Source organism: Alosa sapidissima, chromosome 8 (genome assembly GCF_018492685.1).
Source record: "Alosa sapidissima isolate fAloSap1 chromosome 8, fAloSap1.pri, whole genome shotgun sequence".
NCBI classification, from domain to species: Eukaryota; Metazoa; Chordata; class Actinopteri; order Clupeiformes; family Clupeidae; genus Alosa; species Alosa sapidissima.
Window position 1 is genome coordinate 35507600 of NC_055964.1, and position 21260 is coordinate 35528859.

At 39.2% G+C, this 21260-nt stretch overlaps 2 protein-coding genes and 2 long non-coding RNA genes across 5 annotated transcripts in view; 2 read left to right on the top strand and 2 right to left on the bottom strand.

Annotated features, from left to right (window-relative positions):
- The window catches only part of LOC121715131, a 315706-nt gene that overhangs the window by 42205 nt on the left and 252241 nt on the right, over nt 1-21260 (top strand). The gene's annotated exons all lie outside the window — the stretch shown is intronic.
- Nucleotides 1-21260, bottom strand: part of LOC121715170 (major histocompatibility complex class I-related gene protein-like) — a 90648-nt gene that overhangs the window by 9189 nt on the left and 60199 nt on the right. The window lies entirely within an intron of this gene.
- Nucleotides 241-7286, bottom strand: LOC121715195. Its single transcript, XR_006033548.1, has 4 exons — nt 7149-7286; nt 1640-1850; nt 511-771; nt 241-383 (listed from the first exon to the last, which is right to left on the bottom strand). It is a non-coding gene; the product is annotated as an uncharacterized LOC121715195 (long non-coding RNA).
- LOC121715205 lies at nt 1095-20195 on the top strand. The gene is made up of 3 exons (XR_006033559.1): nt 1095-1203; nt 10450-10456; nt 20185-20195. It is a non-coding gene; the product is annotated as an uncharacterized LOC121715205 (long non-coding RNA).

The window sequence follows — 21260 nt, forward strand, 5'->3', positions numbered from 1 at the left end:
AAGAAAAATGCAATCCATACCCAATCTAAATATGTCCAGAGTGTGAGTATATATATATATATATATATATATATATCTTACTCTTTTTAAAAATACGATTCTTTTCTTTGGCCAAGTGTGTTTTCAGGCGTTCAATGCAGAGGTCATGGTACCATGTATAAGCTATATGCCCCCAGGCCATGTATAAGCTATATGCACACCCCCAGGCCATGTATTGTCCATTGCTTCTGGCCACACCCAGTCAGAATGAAGGCTGTCATTTTGTGGATTGTAATAGCGGACATCTCCAGCCTCCCCGTTGAATGCGTCTTTGCTCAAGTAAATTCCTACGTCGTCATTTTCCTGTAACTGACATCCTGCAGCTCTCTGTAGAACATGAATACCTAAGAAAGCACAAGAAAGACAGATGTTGAGACACTAAAATCCACATTATTAGTTCTGAACTGCTGCATCACTATCAGTTTATTTCTAACATTTATTGTTATTTATTGTATATCTATTTTGACTCACTGTTTGTGTGGTTCAGAATCTGTCTCAGATAAGAGACCTTATTTTTCATACGTTCATGATTCAATTTCAATTTAGGAGCTAGTTCCAGTTCTATGGCATCAGGTGTTCTCTCCAGACCATTCATGCCTCTGTGTACAAACTTGTTGTCTTTTGAGTTGTAGTATCCAATCTGAATGTCATCCAGCATAAACAAAGTCTGGGATTCTGGGAATGGAGTCTCACCCACTAAATATATATGAAACAGCAACAAAGAATGCAAACCTGTAGAAGAAAAGGTGAATAAACTTGGTGAATGGAGTCTAGTCTGAATGCTATAACCTAGCCTACCTACCTACACCTTTAAGTTAACTGACCTAATACTGTACACTCTGAGGCAGTAGCATTCCAAAAAGGGAGGAGGGACTTCCCCTCTATTATTTGATATGGTAGCCTTTCAGAGAACAAATTCCCAGTTATTTCTCTAAGAACTTGATTATGTCTGGCATGTGAAGCCATGTAGCATCATCTACTATTAGTTGTGATGACTTTGTGCTTGTAGTCGATGCCATTTTCTGGCATAATCAGTAAGAGGGATGCTGGGACCTATCATGACAGTTTAAAGCGCATGGTCACTAGTCAAAAGCTTATTCAAATTTAGTAGGATGTCCAGTCCACAGTGGGAGTGTTTTCATTATCAAACGTCGAGCACATGGTGTTCCTAGGTTTCTTAATCAGTCATGGGTGTGTTTGGGGCGTAACATCATTTAAACCAATGAGAATGACATCTGTCATTCCCTTTAACGGCGCAAAGCGCGACGTCAAAGAACGCATCGGTATTTTGACAGTCAACGGCGCATTTGAAGGAGGCTGCTTGCGAGACCGTATGGAACAGTCATTCCACTAAACCATGCTTCAGAAATTGATGTATATCCATTTAAAAATCCATTCATTATCTGAAAAATATATTATTAACTCGTTTACAATGTGTTACAATATTTGATGTTTCCTGCTGACTGCAGGCATTCTGACTCAATTGTACCAATCTTACTACAGCCTGCATGCCAAAATGTCACTAGCAGAATCCCTAGTGTGTGTAGGCTACCAATATAGTGTAGTGTTTTGGTTAAATAATCTATGAAAGCAGACTTACCTGATTTTACAGAGAGAATATGGAATGAATAGAAGATAAACAGTAGCCCCAACATGGTGGATGAATTGTTGCTTTCAGTTTGTCTGATGGAATATTGTGCTTCCAGTAGTTGCTGCCTCTTTTACCCGCAGGACTTGCATTTTGTTTCCTTGCTGTTATGTTGTCATCTATGTGGAACGTAGCACCTGGACTCTTCCTCTATAGAGAAACACTGTTCAAATATGTGCAGAATTAATTTGCCATGGTTTTCCTGACATATTTAAGGTCTTCTCTTTAAAATATATTGTCTGGATGGCAGTATATGTTGCTCAAACCTTGTGTACATAATTTAGAATTGATTGTGCCTTGCGAGAAGGGCAAGATGCTCATGCCGGTGGCACTAATGCACCTCCACACCGTCATAGATGCTGGGTTTTGAACTGAGCTTGTTGGATCCAAGTTGGATAAAGCCCTCCTTACACTGACAGACTTTGGAAAGATTTGGAAAAGATTTTTGAAAGACTACATTCTCAGACCCTCTCACATCTTAAGTAGTAGAGTTTTAAGTCACAGACTATGATTTTGCAATTATTAGAGATCTTGCAGGGTCACTATTTACAAGACTGCAACTAGATTCCTTTAAATTATTACCCATTGTGTGTGTGTGCATGCTGTAGTTCTTTTGCAAGGGGTACTTAACTCCTTAATCTGTCCGAGGTTACAGCTCCAGTCTCAACATACTGTAACCCCTGAAGCCCACAGTAATACCCAGGACTCCCACTCCCCAGGGCTCAGCTTGTGCCATTACAAAGCATGGCAGGCTGCCTGCCTGCATGCACCTGCTTAATTAAAGAGCTTGTTGGACTTTTTACTGCAACACCTGCCTTATAGTCTAACCACTTGAATAAGATCAATCCTTTACTGCAACACCTGCCTTATAGTCTAACCACTTGAATAAAATCAATCCTTTACTGCAACACCTGCCTTATAGTCTAACCACTTGAATAAAATCAATCCTTTACTGCAACACCTGCCTTATAGTCTAACCACTTGAATAAGATCAATCCTTTACTGCAACACCTGCCTTATAGTCTAACCACTTGAATAAGATCAATCCTTTACTGCAACACCTGCCTTATAGTCTAACCACTTGAATAAAATCAACCCTTTACTGCAACACCTGCCTTATAGTCTAACCACTTGAATAAAATCAACCCTTTACTGCAACACCTGCCTTATAGTCTAACCACTTGAATAAAATCAATCCTTTACTGCAACACCTGCCTTATAGTCTAACCACTTGAATAAAATCAATCCTTTACTGCAACACCTGCCTTATAGTCTAACCACTTGAATAAAATCAATCCTTTTCTTCATATGGGCACCATGAAGGCCAACGTGGTGTAACAGGTCAACACGGCCTCCTGACCAGCTTCCTTACAGGTGCTCTAAGCGATGCCATGCATTTTTTAGGCTAAAATATTTTATGTCACTTACTGCAAACATCACCTAACCAACCGCTAGCTGTCTGTGTCCTGAATACACTGTAAAAAAACGCGATCTCTGAGGACAGCCCAGGCTCAAAAAACGGCCACAAAAACAACCTGGCAAACCTAGCCCATGAAAACATAACAAACTGTATGTATCCAGCAAATCACAGACGAGATGCGCTTTTAGGAGAGTTTCAATTGCACGGGAGCAGCACGGGAGGGAGGGGCAGGAAGTAGCTAGCTCGCTGTTTTGTTTGAAAGTCAACAAAAGTGACGTTACCCAGCATCGCTTAGAGCTCATTTAAAGGTTTTCACCAACTCAGACCCCCAAGTATACGTGTTTTCCCTTGGAAAAATAATTTTGAGCCTGGCTTTATCACACAATCTGATTGTGTTCGTTAGCGCATATTTAATGAGAAGTCCTCATTTGCATATCTAAACATTAAATAGAAAAAAACATGCAATACATTTTTTTCTCATCTGAACATAAGTAATCAACTGAAAAAGTGTCATGGTGATATCTATTATTTAAAATGTTTACCCTATTCACCTGTAGTGTCTCATGTTAATTATCTTATTATGCAAATTGCCCAAAGTGCAACTTCTAGCAACCAAGTTGAATTCCATCCACTAGGCCTACAGATGACATTTCTGCAATAAAACTTTAGGGTATTCAACATCTTTTTTTTTTTTATATATACTTTATTGCAATTATTTATCTACATCAATGTAAGGTACCCACTTAACACAATAACTTCAGTTATTTCACATGTTACATTGCAATTTTTGTTTTTTGTTATTTTATACATATAAAAAATGAGAAATAAGAAAAGACATGACAAAAAACAAAAGAAACATGATAGAAAACTTATACAAAAAAAAAATACTCCATACAAAACAAAACATGACACACAGAAGAGAGGGGGGGAGAGAAAGTAGGGGAGTGGTATTTGAGCCTACATAATACTATTTTATTCTATGTGCTATTGTACTTGTTTTTAGATATTTATAGGCACATTTTTGGCCATTTATAGGGCCGTGTTTTAGCCTACATGTGTCTTTGGTCCATGTTTATAACATCTGCAATTATTTTTTTTAACCGGTTTGCTAATATGGCTGATATTATTTTGTGATCTGTATTGAGTAGTGATATGGGCCTATAAGAAGGACACCTTGTGGCATCCTTCCCCTCTTTGTGTATAAGAGTTATTATAGATGATATCCAAGTTTGTGCCCATCTTCCTGTATGTAGTGCATGATTATATGCTTCAACCAGTATGGGAGTTAATTCATTTTTAAATGCTTTATAAAATTAGTTTGTGTAACCATCATCACCTGGAACTTTTCCTATTTTCACGTCTCGAATTTGTTTATTTACTTCCTCTAATGTGATGTCTTTTATTAATTCCATGTTATTCTCTTCTGTTAACTTTGGCATTTCTATCTTACTCAAATAATTCTGAATTGATTTTGTATTTTCACTTATCTCCTCTCTATATAAATCTTCATAGTAATTGGCGAATTCCTCTGCAATCTGTTCTTTGTCAATAATTAATTTGTCATGTTTTGTTTTTAGTTTTGTGATATGTACTCTTTCCATTTGTTTTTTTAATTTATATGCCAAGGTTTTTAGAAACTTTGGGCCACCATCGTAATTTTCTTGATCCGTGAACTTCATTAATTTTTCAATTTCTAGTGTACGTAATTGATCTAATTTAAGACGTTTTTCTTTTAATTCTATTTTGTCGTCATTACTACTTGTCTTGCTATGTCGGTTTTCTATCCTCTTTATTTCTTCAATTAACCATCTGTTGTGCTTCCCTTGCTCTTTTTTTAGCAGATGCATAGGAAATTATGTGGCCTCTCATAACAGCTTTAGCACCTTCCCATAACAAAATTGGATCTATATCATCTTGATCATTGATCTCTACATAGTGTTTTAATACCTTTTTAATTTTATCAATGAATTCTGTATCTTGTAACAATGAGTTATTTAATCTCCACAATGTTTTGCCTTTCTTAGAGTTTAGTGCTATTGTTAGTGTCACAGCTGCATGGTCTTTGGACATATTTATCGAGCTGATTATACATCTTTTAACCAGTGTTATATGTCTTTAAACATAAAAAAATAATCCAGCCTATTGTACTGAATGCCTTCCTGAAAAACATGTACTCTTTTTCCCCTGGATGAAGTGCTCTCCACACGTCCACCAGACCCATCTCTGAGCAGAATGTTCTCAGAAAACTTGTGTTTTTCTCTGCTTTATGTGTTTTAGCGCTAGAGGAGTCAAGTTTTGGATCCATAACGAAGTTGAGATCTCCTGCCCATCAGTAGTACTCCCTTTCTTTTTGTTACTAAAAGCTCTGTCAAATGTAACATAAATTCTATTCCTGTGTCTGGAGGATAGTAGACATTAAGAATAGAGACCTCTATACCCTCTATGTTACCCACAACCAAAACATACAGTACCTACAGTACCTTCTTTATCAATAACACAGTATTCTTTTTCAAATCCTACATGAGATTTAATTATTATCGCCACACCCTTCTGACTGGAGTTATACGAGCTAAAATACACCTGGCTTTTAGTTGTTGCTTTAAGTTTTTCATGCTCTTTTTTTTGCAAATGAGTTTCTTGTAAACAAATTATATCTCCCTTATCCTTTTCCATCTGAAATAAGATTTTTTCCCTCTTTACTCGATTATTTAACCCATTCACATTTAATGATATTATATTTAGGTCACACATCTAAAGGTAAACAGGGGACTAATTTGCTTCATTATAACCATATACTGTTTACAAGTCCACAAATATACTGCACTAGCTATTCTCCATTGTAATATGGATAGCATATCCCTGACTCTATGTCTGTATGTGTTTGCAAATACCGGGAAATTAGCGGGTTGGGTAAATAGGTATAGAAAAATAAACACCAAAATAGGGAAGGCAAAAGAAATAAAAAAAACATAAAAAGGAAAACAAAATTATAAACAACAAAAGAAAGGTTCCAAAAATGTCATTATCTTCAACCATCTTTTCTAAGTGGTTGTTTTGGCGTACTTATAGTCGCCTCAGAAAAGGCCTACACTAAATAATATAGTCGCCTCAGAAAAGGTCTACACTAAATAATATAATTTCTTCTTATAGTCGCCTCAGAAAAGGCCTACACTAAATAATATAATTTCTTCTTATAGTCGCCTCAGAAAAGGTCTACACTAAATAATATAATTTCTTCATTGGCAGGGGTACTACAGCTTCTCTCACCCTCTCAGTATTAATCAATTTGCTATTTATTAACAAAATATTACATAGTTAAACCAAGCAAGTTAAACCAACCAAGAAAGCGAGACAGTCATATTAATAACCTTTCATCTTTCATACACCCCCCCCCCCCCCCCCCCCCTCATCCCCTCACAATTCTACATATGGATCCATTTACTCCGAAAGGGTAAAACCCACTCACACACACTCCCCCATCCCACCCTCACTTACACCCATACATACATCGTCCCTCCCCACACCCATACATTCACACCCCCCATACATCCAACCCCCCCCACACACATCCATATATCCAGCCACCCCCCCGCACATACACATCCATTCATCCCCCCCCCCCCCCACACACACACATCCATATATCCAGCCCCCCCCCATACACACACACATCCATATATCCAACCCCCCCCACACACATACACAGCCATACATCCAACCCCCCCCCCCCCCCCCCCCCCCCCACATACACACACCAACACATCTAGTCCCCCCCCACACATTCACACTCCCCGTCCCACCATCCTCTACACCCATATATATCCAACCCCCCCCCCCCACCGAATCTCTTTCCCAAAATGGAGCTGGAGTAGCGATTGAATAAAGTGATTGACTGAAGCGATTGACTGAAGAGGCCTCCACTGTTAAGTAAACATGAAGTGATTATAACAATTACCCATGTCAGATGTAACTAGGCTAGGCTACTAATATACCTACTGAAACTATTGTAAAGTTAAAGTCGTATAAAAATGTAGTTCAAACCTTTTTTCTCTCTGTGCCATTCTAGGTCACACGCTTTCCTCCTGTTATGTAAATGTGGCGTGTGTCAGGAATTAGTTAGCAGTCTGACATCGCTCCATCAGATAGGCCTACGCATCGCGCTCCGTCAGATGAGAAGAAATGAGCAAACGCTGATGAGTATTTAACTAAGAGTGACGCGCCGTCTTCTGTTTGCTTTCGCTTTCCCCTTGGCAGTGTTGCTTTCCCTTCCGCACACCTGTGTGTTATTTAATGGCCACCAGATGGCACCATTTCACTGCTTGCTCACATCAGCCGAAGTTCAGTGCCATGGCGCCATCTGGTGGGCATTAAATATTTAATGTTAGATTAGATTAAGACGACGTGACCTCGAAAATGTTGTAGTAGTTCCTTAATAAATTATTCTTCTAATCAATCTCATCTACTGTGCTTCTCGTCTTGAATTGCATAAAATAGTATGCTAGCATATTCACAGATTAGTCCTGTATTAATTGTATCCATAAGTAGGCCTACATTTTCATGCATAGGGCCTATACACACACAGGTGTATTTTCATTTTGTCAATGTTTGTTGTCACATGTCTTTTGGATCCGCCCTTACACTGACGTCACACGTTTTCCAAATGGCGTTGACGCAGTCGAGGACATCTCATTTGTGCAGTTCATCGGGCTTCATTCCTCCATCCTTCTATAGTTCCTTCCTCGTTTCCTTCACAACATTAATTAGGAGGAAGGGCTAGGAGCGGGGGGAGGAAGGGAGGATAGACAAAGAGACAGATGTACCTAAGAGTGTGTGAGGACCATGGAGGTATTATATATAACTGGAGAGAGTGACTAAGTCTTGAACACTGGGGTTCGGATCCAGCGCCAGTCGGCTCTGACAATGCGCCAAAAAGCTGGAAAGGACGCCTGGACCAACGTTGATTTTTATTGGATATTCTGTAAAAAGAGAGTCGTCCTCCAGTAAGAGGGTGGCGATAATGCACATAAATTGCTTGCCACGTAACAAGAAGAAGAAATGGTTGCTCGGGAACGTGCGTGGAGTCCGAGTGGAGTCGCCCTGAAGCGCAACTTAATTTCATTGGATAACAGTGGCTCTAACTAAGAGCGGTCTGCCTGCCGTCCTGCTGCTGCAAATATGCATTCGAACATGACGTAAAATATCCGTAGTCGAACTATAAATAAACTATTATATATGATAACGCACAGAACGGCCAGCCTGAGCGGACAATTACGTCTCCAACTCATCTAAAATGTGGTGTCTTTACTTTTGGTTGTACACCGCAGATGGTAAAGTAACCGTTAAAGAGAATGTTGTCTGCGGACTCAAAAAACAGTTTACTTACGCATCCACGACATCCAATCTTCGCGCTCACCTGTCGAGTTACCATCCAAATGAGGCAGCAGTGTCAGAGGCACAGTAGACGGCCAGAGCATCGCCAGGCGTCCAACATCGTATAATTGCATACTTTCCTTAAATCCTAAATTATGTCCGGGGTAGACATCTTAACTGGTGTTATATCTCATCTAGAGGTTATATGCTTAGGGTATTTAATTTGTTTTCCCTGGACAATATGCTAAAATGTATCCCCTGACTATGGTTCTGTATGCTTTGAGTAGACCGAATTGGCAGTTGTGGAAAAGGAGGGACTAATTACTGAAACATATTCCTAGGCTGAATAATGCTTCAGATAGATCTTGGACGGCATCTTGAAAATGACAAGTCTTTCAAAATGATGAACTGATACTTTAGTCTGACATATATGATTCAGTGACCTCTAAATCTGATTAAACACGAAAAACACTTTCCTAGGCTGAATAATGACATAGACATAGCCGAAATTAGCTTCTGGTGGCCATCTTGGACGCCATCTTGAAAATGACCCCTTTACTGGGGTCAGATTTTACTAGATTTTTAATATGTTATTAAGTCAAACAAATAGATATAAAAGGTTTTTCAAATGATTTTGATACCTTTAGATGTTATCATTAGCAAAGTCTTATTCCACATTTTTAAACACAAAACGTACAGTATCCCTTTCATTTCTTATTCTATTACGAAACACAAATTTGGTTGTTCATATAATATGTAATATGTATAAATGCAGTTATATTCATATATGTAATTTGCCACCGTTGTAAAGTACTGGAAAAGTTAGAAAATTTTCCTTGAAAGTGCTTGAATTTGGTCTTGGAATAGGTGTACGAACCCTGAATTAATGTTAGCCTTAGCCACCAACTTACTTAGTTACGGTTTGCATTCGTACAGCAAGCATCGGTATAGTGGAGATGATGGGGAAGTAGTCACTATTGATTGTGATGATAGGGATTGCATGCTTTCAAGCTTTGATCAGAATGTCTGATGTAGATTGGATGGATGCATATTGTTTTGAATTGAGAGCAGTCAGCTCATGGTGTGATATGGCGTTCATCTGTGACGCATATTTTTGCCACTTCAATCTTGACGAAATTTGTAGTGCAGAACTTGCAGAAGTTGTGCTGTGTGTAGATATGGTCAATTGTACTGGGAATTAATACATTAGCAAACAGCATAGCCACACATTTGCCCACTGAACTTCAACACGTAGCCTATTGAAGGCCAGGCCTATTTTCCTTTCATAGCTCCTCTCTCTGAGTCTGATGTGACGTCATGTCACATTGTCAACATAGGCGTGCATACATAGACACTAGGTGGTGCTAAAGCACTAGGAAGTTTGCCCTTTATCAACGAAAATGCCCTTTTGAAACTTGTTTTTTTTTTTTTTTTTCATTATTAATATTATTAAGATTTTACTGAGGTCGGTTTTGAAATGATCTTTTGAAAACCTGAGCAATTAAAAACGACTGAAACAATGCCCCGAAATGAGCCACCTCCTTGCACACCCGACCAACCTATCTCTCTTCCTTTGTCACGTGAACTCGCGCGGTCGCGCGCAGGGCACGCCAGATGCGCGGCGCCATAGCAGTTCAGTAAGCGTCTTCAGATAGCAGGCATGGTCGCCGACAGGCTGCTTCTCCCGTGCCCCATCAGCCAGGTGACATACAGATCAAGCAAAATCTTACAGTTTGCCCTCTAAGCCCAACATGTAATAATTTTGTTGTGCAGTAAAATGTCTCATTCAGCACCAAACAAGCATTTTTGCCGACTGGTCACCTGATAAACTAGTTAGATGAAGCTAGATAAAGTTTTACGCTGTAGCCCAAATCAATGACAGCTAACGTGATGACCACATACAAATTATTTCGGTAGATTTTGCAAATTTATGTGTTAAGAAGAACGTTTTCTGTTGTATATGTTTTGTTAGGCAACATGTATTAACACATTCATTTGTGACAGAAGAAACGGGAAGTTCCCCATTACCTGTGAAAAATGCCCATCTGCATTCATGTAATGACAACAGTCAGTAGCCCACTATAACTCCTTCTCGTACTGTTTGGTCTCTTTATTGTCTTACAGATCAAGTAAAATCGTACAGTTTGCCCTCTAAGCCCAACGTGTAATCATTTTGTTGTGCAGTAAAATCAAACAACTAAGCATTTTTAGCCGACTGGTCACCTGATAAAGTTTTACGCTGTAGCCCAAGTCAATGACAGATAACGTGAGGACGACCACATAGGCTACAAATAATTTCGGTAGTTTGCAATTGCAAATCTATGTGTTACAGTAAGACGAACGTTTTCTGTTGTATAGGTTTTGTTAGGCAACATAAATTAACACATTTTGGTCTCTTTATTGTCTTAATTGTATATTGATTTACTAATTGTGTAGCACAAGTCAAATTTCATTCAACACATTCAATTTCATCCCCCCCCCCCCCCCCCCCCCCCCCCCCGAGCACCTGCCCCCCAAAATGTCTGTGCACGCCACTGATTGTCAACATGTCTAATGATTTTTGAAAACTTAAGGCTTTCTTCTTCATAAAACATGCTGGACATCATTACATTTTTGTAAACATCTTTACTCATTTAGTCATTAGTAAGCTACAGGAGAGCGTCTTTTCAAAACATGACCTGCGCGAAAGACAAAAAAAATGAATGCGTCATTGTACCCAGCACTTCTGAAAATGCACTTCCGAATGCGTCTCTGTCCCCAGCACATTTCAAACCAAACTGACGCCCAAGCCCTTGATCCTCCTATCTCACTTTTTGACTGGTCTTATAATAAAACAATATTGACAGATGCCACATTAATTCCTTGATAGCGTTTCTTCTGCACTGTACCCCTGAATGATATTCTTAGGATAAACGTCTGCTATGTAAACACGTTAAATGATGGGAAAAGGAGCAGCAGCTAAATAAAACACCTCAATCATTTGAGTTTGGAAGGACTTGCATATCTTTTTCATAATTCGAGTGGATGATCGTTCTCAGTTATTTCTTATTATTGTAGGGTAGCCTATAAATTAAACATAGCCTAACATGTTTAGATCATCTGGATGTGTTGAAAGCATGCTTTTCACAAACATGAATTTGAAAGATCAGTAGGCCTACAGCTCAGGCTCATGATGTAACAGAGCCATCTTATTCCGTTTTTTTGGGCTAGACCGTCCCATTTAAAAAAAAAAAACGTTGGTCCAGCAAGATCCAGTCTCTGCGGTCACAGAAGACCAGTGCACTGGTCTAGCCCAAAAGAACGGAATAAGATGGCTCTGTAGGCCTACTGATCTTTCAAACCCATGTTTGTGAAAAGCCTGAATTCTCCGAAGTATTCGGGCACTGTAACGAGATACAGTTACAGTCACTTTCTCACACACACACACACACAAACAGGAAGGTTGTGGTTATTTGACTGCTTTCATTTTGTGCATACTGTCACATAGTCTGTGTGTGGAGTCACGTAGCTCAGACAGCTAGTTTCATGTCTCCTCCTCTCAGGGGTTTCAGCTTTGGGTGTCATTTTCATTTTTCTACCCTCAGTAAATGTCATGCTGAGGTGAGTTTAACAGGTGTCACCTTTACTTTTTCCAAAGCTACTAAGCTATAGTTGCTCAGGAGCTACTCTATTGATGTTGTCTATGTGAAGAGATCAAACTCCCAATAGACTTGCTTAAAATTGTGTGTGTTTTTTTTTTTTAATGCCTGTGCAGGTTTTAATAAGCTCTTGTAATAGGATTAAAAGGCTCTGGTAATACGCTATAATCAAAGAATGTAATTATATTTTAAGTCTGAATTTATCAATTGCCCCTGGACCCTATCATTTTGGGGGCCCAGATTTATTTTCTGTCACATTTTCTAGCAGCACCCCTACCTCCCAGCGCCCAGCCATATTGTGGTGGTGTTGAATGAATGACCAAACTACCAGTGCCTCGAGTTTACCGCTAACTAGTCAAGACAAAATCACGACATCAATTGCGATTAATCAAACTTGAATATTGAATCCTGATCTTTACACTACTGTGAAAAGCCCCTGGTTACTGGTCCCTGCCTCTCTGTTTCTGGCAGACTGTGTGATAAGTCGTGTAGGCCTATGCTTCTGGCTTTTGCATGTGACCGTTTCCATCCACAACCCACAATCAGCTAGTTCAATATGACTTGTTTTCACATACGTTGCCTGACAGAGGTCACGTACATCATATTTAGAAACTGTTCACATCACATTTAGTTACATTGGCTGAAATGTGCCAACGCTCACACACTATACACAAGAAGATGGATGTTTTATTTAAGCAATGCTACAATGCACGGCCCCACATTTGAGATTTATCAGTTGTGTAAGGACTCATACTCATGTGTGTGTGCGTGCGTGTGTGTGTGTGGTGTTTATTGCAGTTAGTTTATGATGAGCTTCAAAGATGTCTGCATCAGGCATCTTGTCTATAGCCTACGCAGATTTTTTCAGAACCCAAAACTCTTACTGACTTACAATGTCCCTGAATAACGGCATTACATCACCATATTGATATGCAAATGAATATATCAGGGTTCCCACTCTAAGTCAAATGTAAAATTAGTATTTTCTCTGATATTCCCTGACAAAAAAAAGAATTTCCATGACTTACTCAACCCAGTCTCACGTCTGAACGTGTCACTGTCACGTTAATTAATCTATTGGGACGTGTTGTGTAACACGTTTCCTTGTTAAAAAACGTGTTGAGCAGGACGTAATTATCGTGTTACTATCACGTTGTATTTCGCATTCAATGAGCCAACAGAACCACGTCATCTGTCAAAAAAGCCCGACCCAAAATGGCCAGAATGTTATTTGATGCTTTTGACGTGCAGTTTCATACTCTTAAGCCTGCTTTGAGTTGTGGGTTAGAAGGAGCCACCTTCTAGCTAGCAGTTTTAGAAGGCTGAACCCCAGAATCCAGAAACAAGAACCGAGCAGGGACGGAGAAAAAAGAAGAATCCAAATGGGAAATGAGGTGAGCCTTGCTACTGCCGCTAGCATGATCATTTTCCTAGCAATTGAGCAATACATTTTAAAGTTGATTTAACATGAAATAGTAGCCTATGCATGGGCAATACTGTGAATTCAGAGTAGGCTTGCACAACTTATAATTTAGCAAACGTGCATGATGTAATGTTACGTTAATCTGTAAAACAGCTGTTGTCTGTGTAAATTAACATTGTAGCCTAATATTGTTAGGGTGGGCTAAAGCTAACAGCTGGGAGGTAGCCTATCAGCCAGGCATGTATAATCGATAATCATGATGAACGTGAATAGATTTCGTTGCGAAAACGCGCATTGTTTTAGGCCACATATCAGCTATAAAACAATTGTATTCTGATACAGCAGTTCTCAGATGTTAGATATTCACTTATATTATAATATAATTTTGTATTTCTTTAACCTGATTAAGAGAAGGGTTTAATTCAATAGAGAATTGCAATGTGTGTAGCCCATAATATTAGAGATTAGATTAGGCTAGATTTAGATTAGATTCAACTTTATTGTAATTTAAAAGAGTAGGCTACAGGTACAGAGCCAATGAAATGCAGTTGACATCCAACCAGAAGTGCAAAGAAGCAGTTATGTAGACGATCAAGATTAATTATGTACAACAGTTAGATAAATAGGCAAGTTTTCCAGATGACATGTGTACAGTGACAGAAATAGCCTATACAGTGAATATGGAATGTGTGTCTAGCCTATAACAAAACAAATTGATAATAATACATAATAATGATAATAATAGCAGTAATTACAGTAGGCCACTCGCACTGTTATTGGTGACGTGTCTGTTTCCTATTATTCCATGCCACTCTCCTACTGTCTCCTTTACTGCCCTGCGCCACTTGCCTACTGTCCAGCACCACTCGTCTACCGTCTCCTATGCTGACCCACGCCACTCACCTACTGTTTCCTAACACAAACTGTAACATTAAGCTGACACAATCTTGCTGCACGGATACTTATCTGCATGCAATCACTATTGCCAGCTGTTATGAGTAAACATTATATTGGGACACCAATATATTTCTAATTCACGGGCAGTGTATTTGCTACTGAAGAAAAGGAGAACACATAGTAATTGTTCTTGGATGGGGATTTAGAGTAAGGTTTCTATTGATCTTTTTCAGATAAGGCCTCTTCATTTTCAACTGTGAAGGATCTACATGGACTTGGTCTGGATAGCCTTTCCTGTTTTGATGAGCCAGTCGGTATGTATTTGACATTCTTTAGGATAAAAGGAGCCATATGTTATCAAAAATTCTACACCCATATGTAGAAAAGCTTTATTGCTGTTTGTTATTGTTGTTGTTGAAAACTACGTTGAATGTAAAGATATGCATATGTCCCTTGGGAGGAGAGGGATGAGTGTGGATGATTGAATTGTCCAACAGACATAAAAATATGATTGTGTATGATTGTGTTTGTGTCTGTATATGATTTTTTGTACTTGTTGCATTTTAAGCATGCATACTTTACGCCATGGTGGTCTAAATTGTCTTTATTGCCACTTGCAGGGTATAGAGGGAAAACCCTATATGAGCCCCAGGGTGAGTAGTGTATAATTACTTTATCCCAAGATTGATTTTCGTAGAAAGGTGTTCAAACCAAAATCAAACCAAAATCTTCTAAAATAATAGATAGATAGATAGATAGATAGATAGATAGATAGATTTATTATTTGTCCTTTCGGAAAATTGTTCTGCGCCATACAGTAGACAGTTAGACAAGACTGAATACAAGACGGAATATAGACCAGAATTTCCCTCACCCCAACCGCCCCCACCCTACCACACTCCCACACATACACAACATCAGGGCAGAAGGCACAGACCCCACTACACATTTATAGAATGATAAAGTGCAGTTGTGCATACTGTGATAGTCCAGCTGGAAAGAAAGTGCATGGTCCTGCAGGTAACGTCTTGTTCATCAATGTAATGCTAGTTGGAATGAATTACCTACTGGCTCAATTTGTTTGGAAAGAAGGTAGCCTGAACCTCCCTGATGGCAACACCTCATATGCCTGGTGTATGGGATGTGACATATCTCTATTATTTGCATGACCTTTCTTCAACACCCTTCTTTCACAGGTCGTAGCAATGCTGTCTGGTTTTTGCCCCTCAATCTTGCTGGCCATGTTAACTATCTTGCTCAGTTTGGGTTTTTTTTGGTCACTGACAAAGAGAAATACCAGGTAACACAACAAAAAAGTAGCATGCTCTCCACAAATGAATGATAGAAAAGTAATATATCTCTATCCACTCTAAATTGTCTTAGTTTGCACATAAAATGCAGCCTCTGCAGCCCCTTTTTATAGATGGTGTTGGTATTACTGTCCCAATTCAACTTATTATCTATTATTGTGCCCAGAGGCGATTCTAGAATCTGTGGGGGCCCCAAGCAAAAATTCCAAGAGGGCCCTACCGACAAGTGTTATCACCATTATGTTATATCACCATTAGGTTATTATGTTAAATAATAAAAATACAAAAGCGTATTATAAAAATTCTTATATTTTGACATGTACTGCAAGCTGGCAGCTCGACTTGCCTTACAGTATGCGTGTGTAGATCAGACTGTCCTGAATCTGGCAAAATCATTGCCGTGGTGGAGGGATTCTCTGGGGCTGAGCAATTTACAGACATATGTGGTGTGCGCCTTACAGAAATAAATGGCATTTTTTTTAATTTAGTGATGAAAAATGACCTCTCTGCGCTCTATATCTGTGACACGAACTGATCTGACCTGACTTGACCCGAGTTTGCGCGTTAGCCTGTGTGCCTATGTTGTATGCACTCATAATGGTTCTCTACAACAACTTTTTTAACTGCATTGCCATGAACAAAGTAGAGGCAAAAACGGGGTTTCTTTGTTGAACAAATTGGGATGCAATGTGAGCCTTGAATTGGATGCCACGCAGGAATTTGCTAGGATCTGAAAACCGGATTATGAACATGCTTTGCCATAGAGAAACACACGATAAAGTTGCATCATAAACATGCTTTGTCATAAAAACAGACAAAAACGTGGGGTAAGTCCAGCAATATGAAGTTATTATTTTGCTATCACTTCGTCTGTTGTATAACCCAGAAGGATATACATGGTACCAATGGATAGCCCTGTGTCTCTTCTTTCATCTGAGATGCTTGCCATATCTATGCGATCACGGGTCCGCAAGTAATTCAAACGAGAGTAATGGGTGCGCAGGTAAACGCAAAGAACTGTAGACTGTAAATATGATGCAATCTGATTTAATTTCATGATTTTTTCCCCCATACCCATACTTGATCGTACAGGCAAGTGTGTAGTCTCGTTGGAAAGCCCCACTTCTGCTCTTAAAGGTTTCATCTCGCTGCGATGAACAGTTCCGGAGCAATGTAACAAAGAAGAAATGTTGTGTTTTTGGAGCACTTTGCGTCAATCGGGTTCTAAAAAATTAACACGTATGCTTGGTCCTTACTGCATCGTGATTAACATGTTATGGCTGACAGCCCTATTACAAACATAACGTTAACCGTCTCCTTGCTTAACTAGTTGTAACTGTTACTGTAACTAGCTAGCTGAAGTTTACTGGCGTATAGATGTAGCAAACCATGTTCAATCTTTCTGTCAATTAACATTAGCCTAACTTCATTGAGTAGGCTAAATGCCAAACTCCGATGTTGATCCGTCATCACTGCATCCTCGATTGACGTTTAGGCTACCACAGTAGCCTAAATATGTGCGGATTCTTTTAACTCTTTTGAACTCAGATCCGCTGTTTATAAGGCCATAGCATAGGGCCTACATATGTACAGATGTAGCCTACTGTTTGTACAACAGGACAGGAGCACGCAAAATAAATATATCATTCAATCTCTATGGACGAAATTCTCGCTCGACCCACCGGCAAACGCGCTGAGACCAGGTCGGGGGCCCCTTAGTGGCTTGGGGCTCCAAACAGTTGCCTGCCTTGCTTGTTGACAAGGTGCGCCTCTGATTGTGCCTAAGTACTTGTACTCGACTACAATCACAACATCCTCACCATTTTTAACCATACACTGGGGGGACTGGCTCCCAGTTCTGTACTGTAGTCTTTGCTTTGTATTTGCTTTGTTTTCTGTATATTTAGAAGAAGACAGCTGGACCTACACCATTTCGCAAATTGATCCACCCAGGCCCTGTAGTTGGTCTCCTCGCTATTCTGTATTAATCCCACTATTGCTGTGTCATCTGCAGATTTTATGAGTTATGTAAACGCTTTAAAAACACCGAAGAGCCCCGTATAAGAGCCCCAGTGTGATAGGCTGGTTGCTGTCATGTGACACATCACTGTTAAATCATGATTGACAATTAAATAAATCATTGTTCACGACACGTTATGGTTAAATTATCTAAATGAATGCGATGGTGATACAATCCTGCTTTTCAATTAGTTGACATGGTGTTTGACATTAAATTATAATGAGGTCAGTTTCATGTAATAAGCTATTTGTTTCTTTGGGTCTGGGTAATTGAAATTAGCAATATCTTAGTTCAATTCAATGTCTTATAATGGTAAAAGATGTGGACAAATACATGATAATTAGCCAAATAAATCGTTGTTCACGACACGTTATGGTTAAATTATCGGAATGAGTGTGATGGTGATACAATCCTGATTTTCAATTAGTTGAGATGTTGTTTGACATTAAATTATAAGCAGGTCAGTTTCACGTAATAAGCTATTTGTTTCTTTGGGTCTGGGTAATTCATGTGACAAAAAATTCTGTTATAGGCTACTACCGTTTTTCTGAAAAACAAAGCAGTACAACATTTCTATCTCCAAAATAATGCATTGTATGCATGTGTGTACTACGTAGTGCATGCAGCTTTTAATGTTCAAAGTAGCCTATACTGATTTTCCTGCATAAGAACTACAAATACTCCTCCAAAACTACAGTGTTGACACTTGAAGTTGTGGAGTTATATTTTAGTAGCCTATTCTATAATAGCATAAATACCCACATCGGTTTTACCCTTGTCTCACCTGTATACAACATATGTCTATGAATTGCAGTAGTGATCAAATGAAAAAGGAAAGAAAGGTGTCCTGATGTGTTGTTTAGGGATGGTCCTGCAATGTTTTCTCGACATATCTTTATGTCTTTTTTTTCTCCCCTCTACTTATGTTTTCACAGATCCTTGCTCCTGATATCCTGATGTATGGGTTGCACTTCATTATATGACTCCAACAGAACACTCACAGAAAGGAGAGTGGTGCCAAACTACAAGACAGCCAGCATGTAAGCAAGGCCTTGTTTGTCCTTGTTTGGCTACTCATTTGTCTACTTCCTGAAGAGGCTGAAGCATGCTGGCCTTGACACCTCAGTCACACTAGTGTGCCCCGGCACAGTGGTTGAAAAACACTGACCTAAACCATATATTTTCTGAAAGCCTATAGCCTCTAGATGTCAATTAATATACATTAGGACATGTCCCACCTTTCTACTGACTTTGACAATATACAAAATAGTGCCATGTATACATTTATATCCTCCAAAGTTTGCAGGAAGGTGGGCCATGTGCTAGTGTATGTTAACTCACATGTACAAGTGACAGGCTTTAAGAAAATATATGGTTTGCATGGCTGAAACTGCTTTGCCTTTGTGTTGGAGCTCAAAATGTTCTAAACATATCTTAAATTTCTCTCTTCTACTTATGTTTTCACAGATCCTCACTCCTGATATCCTGATGTATGCATTCCATTTCATTATATGACTCCAACAGGACACCTACACAAAGGAGCTGTTAAAGCAGTGTCCTTCTACAAACAACAAGACAGCGAGCATGTAAACAAGGCCTTGTTTGTCCACTTCCTGAAGGGGCTGAAGCATGCTGGCCTTGACACCTCAGTCCTTGCTTCCATTTACAGCTGTGTTGTGGAGCGCATTCTCACATCCTATGGTCTGCAGCGGGTGGTGTCATCGCGTTATTTATCATCGTTTGTGTAAATCTTACACATCTTACACAAAAGTCTAAAATAATCTAAACTTCATTTACTCTCCATGTATAGATCAAGATAGACTTGCAGAACAGGCTGCAGGGCAACAGTCTGATAGCCTGCATGAAAGCATAAATGGTCCGCACTTGTTAAAGAGTGCAATTATCAAAGGGCCCTTGAATTGTGTTTTTTTAAACCAAGGAGGATGGCTGTAGCGATGCTGTCAGCTCTGCCATAAGCAGTGACTGTGATTACGTTTGCACATTTTGAAAATGTTGTTTTTCTTTCTTTTGCATTCTTTTCCACTTCATTGTTGTATAGTTTGTATAATGTTTGTTAAAGTTGCACACATTAATTCACTGTTCTTATTTGTAAAAAATTGTATAGTGTGGTATAGTTTGTATGGTGGAGTCTTTATTGTATCGTACAAACAAGAACACCACACCCCACCCCACCATACCACTTTGACTAACCAATTTTCTGCAGGAAACCCTGGAGGCTTTCTACATGTATTTTGTTAAACATAGGGGTTTCTATGGTAGTGGTTGCTAAGCTATTGCTAGGGTAACTGAGAAGGTTGCTATGGTGTTGCTACAGGATATATAGTGGTTGCTATGCAGGTTTATAGGGTAATCATGCTGGTTGCTAGGTTGGTGATAGAGTAACTGAGAAGGTTGCTAGGGTGTTGCTAGAGTAGATATGGTGGTGGCTATGCTGGTTGCTAGGGTAATTGAGATGGTTGCGAGGCTAGTCATGTTGGTTGACTATCAAAGTGGTTGCTAGGTTGGCATTGTACAGGTGGTTGCTAGGTTGTTGATAGGGTAACCAAGAAGGTTGCTAGGGTGTTGCTAGGGTAGATATGGTGGTTGCTATTCCAAATAAAGTGGTTGCTATGCTGGTTGCAAGGTTAATCATGTTGGTTGCAATGGTGGTTGCTCGGTTGACATTGTGGTGGTAGTTGTGAGGTTGTTGGTAGGGTAATTAATATGGTTGCTAGGTTGTTGCTATGGTTCTTATGTTGGTTGCTAGGTTGTTGCTAGGGTAACTTAGAAGAATTTTGTTCAGCTAATACATTTTGGCCTACACTATTAAGGGACAGCTGAATTGACCATCTAAACCATATATTTTCTTAAAGCCTATAGTCTGTAGATGTCAATTAATATGAATTAAGACATGTCCAACATTCCTACTTACTTTGGTGCATCATATAGGCTTAAGCAATACTGCTATTTTTGCTCTTAGACTATAAAAATCCATAATCACTTAAAAAACGCAAATTTTTTAGTTTTTGAAAGTCAATTTCTTTAAATCATGCTTGAAATTGTAACCATATTCTTTATTGAGTTATGTTAATTGACTATAATACTATTGTATTGTCATCCTTCTTTGGGACTTGAGTACTTCAATATCCCCTTCATGTATCAATGTACATTAAAGCATATTTGATAGTAAAGGACTGTAAATAATTACTTCAATTGTCTTTCACTTGTACTGGTTCTATATGTTTGGACCACTGATTGACTGCACTCTGGTTTTCATCAGCAAGGTCAAGGCTTAAATTAACCTCAGATAAGTCTGTTTTCATCACATGCATTATATGTGCTAATGTTGTGAAGTAATTGGTGTGACCCTACAAAGGCCTGTCTGACCTATGACCTAATAACCTAGGGTTAGTAAATATGGGATCGGAGTGAAATTACTTCACACATTCAGAAACCTCAAAGTGAAATGACCTCACACATCCAGGAAGCTACAGC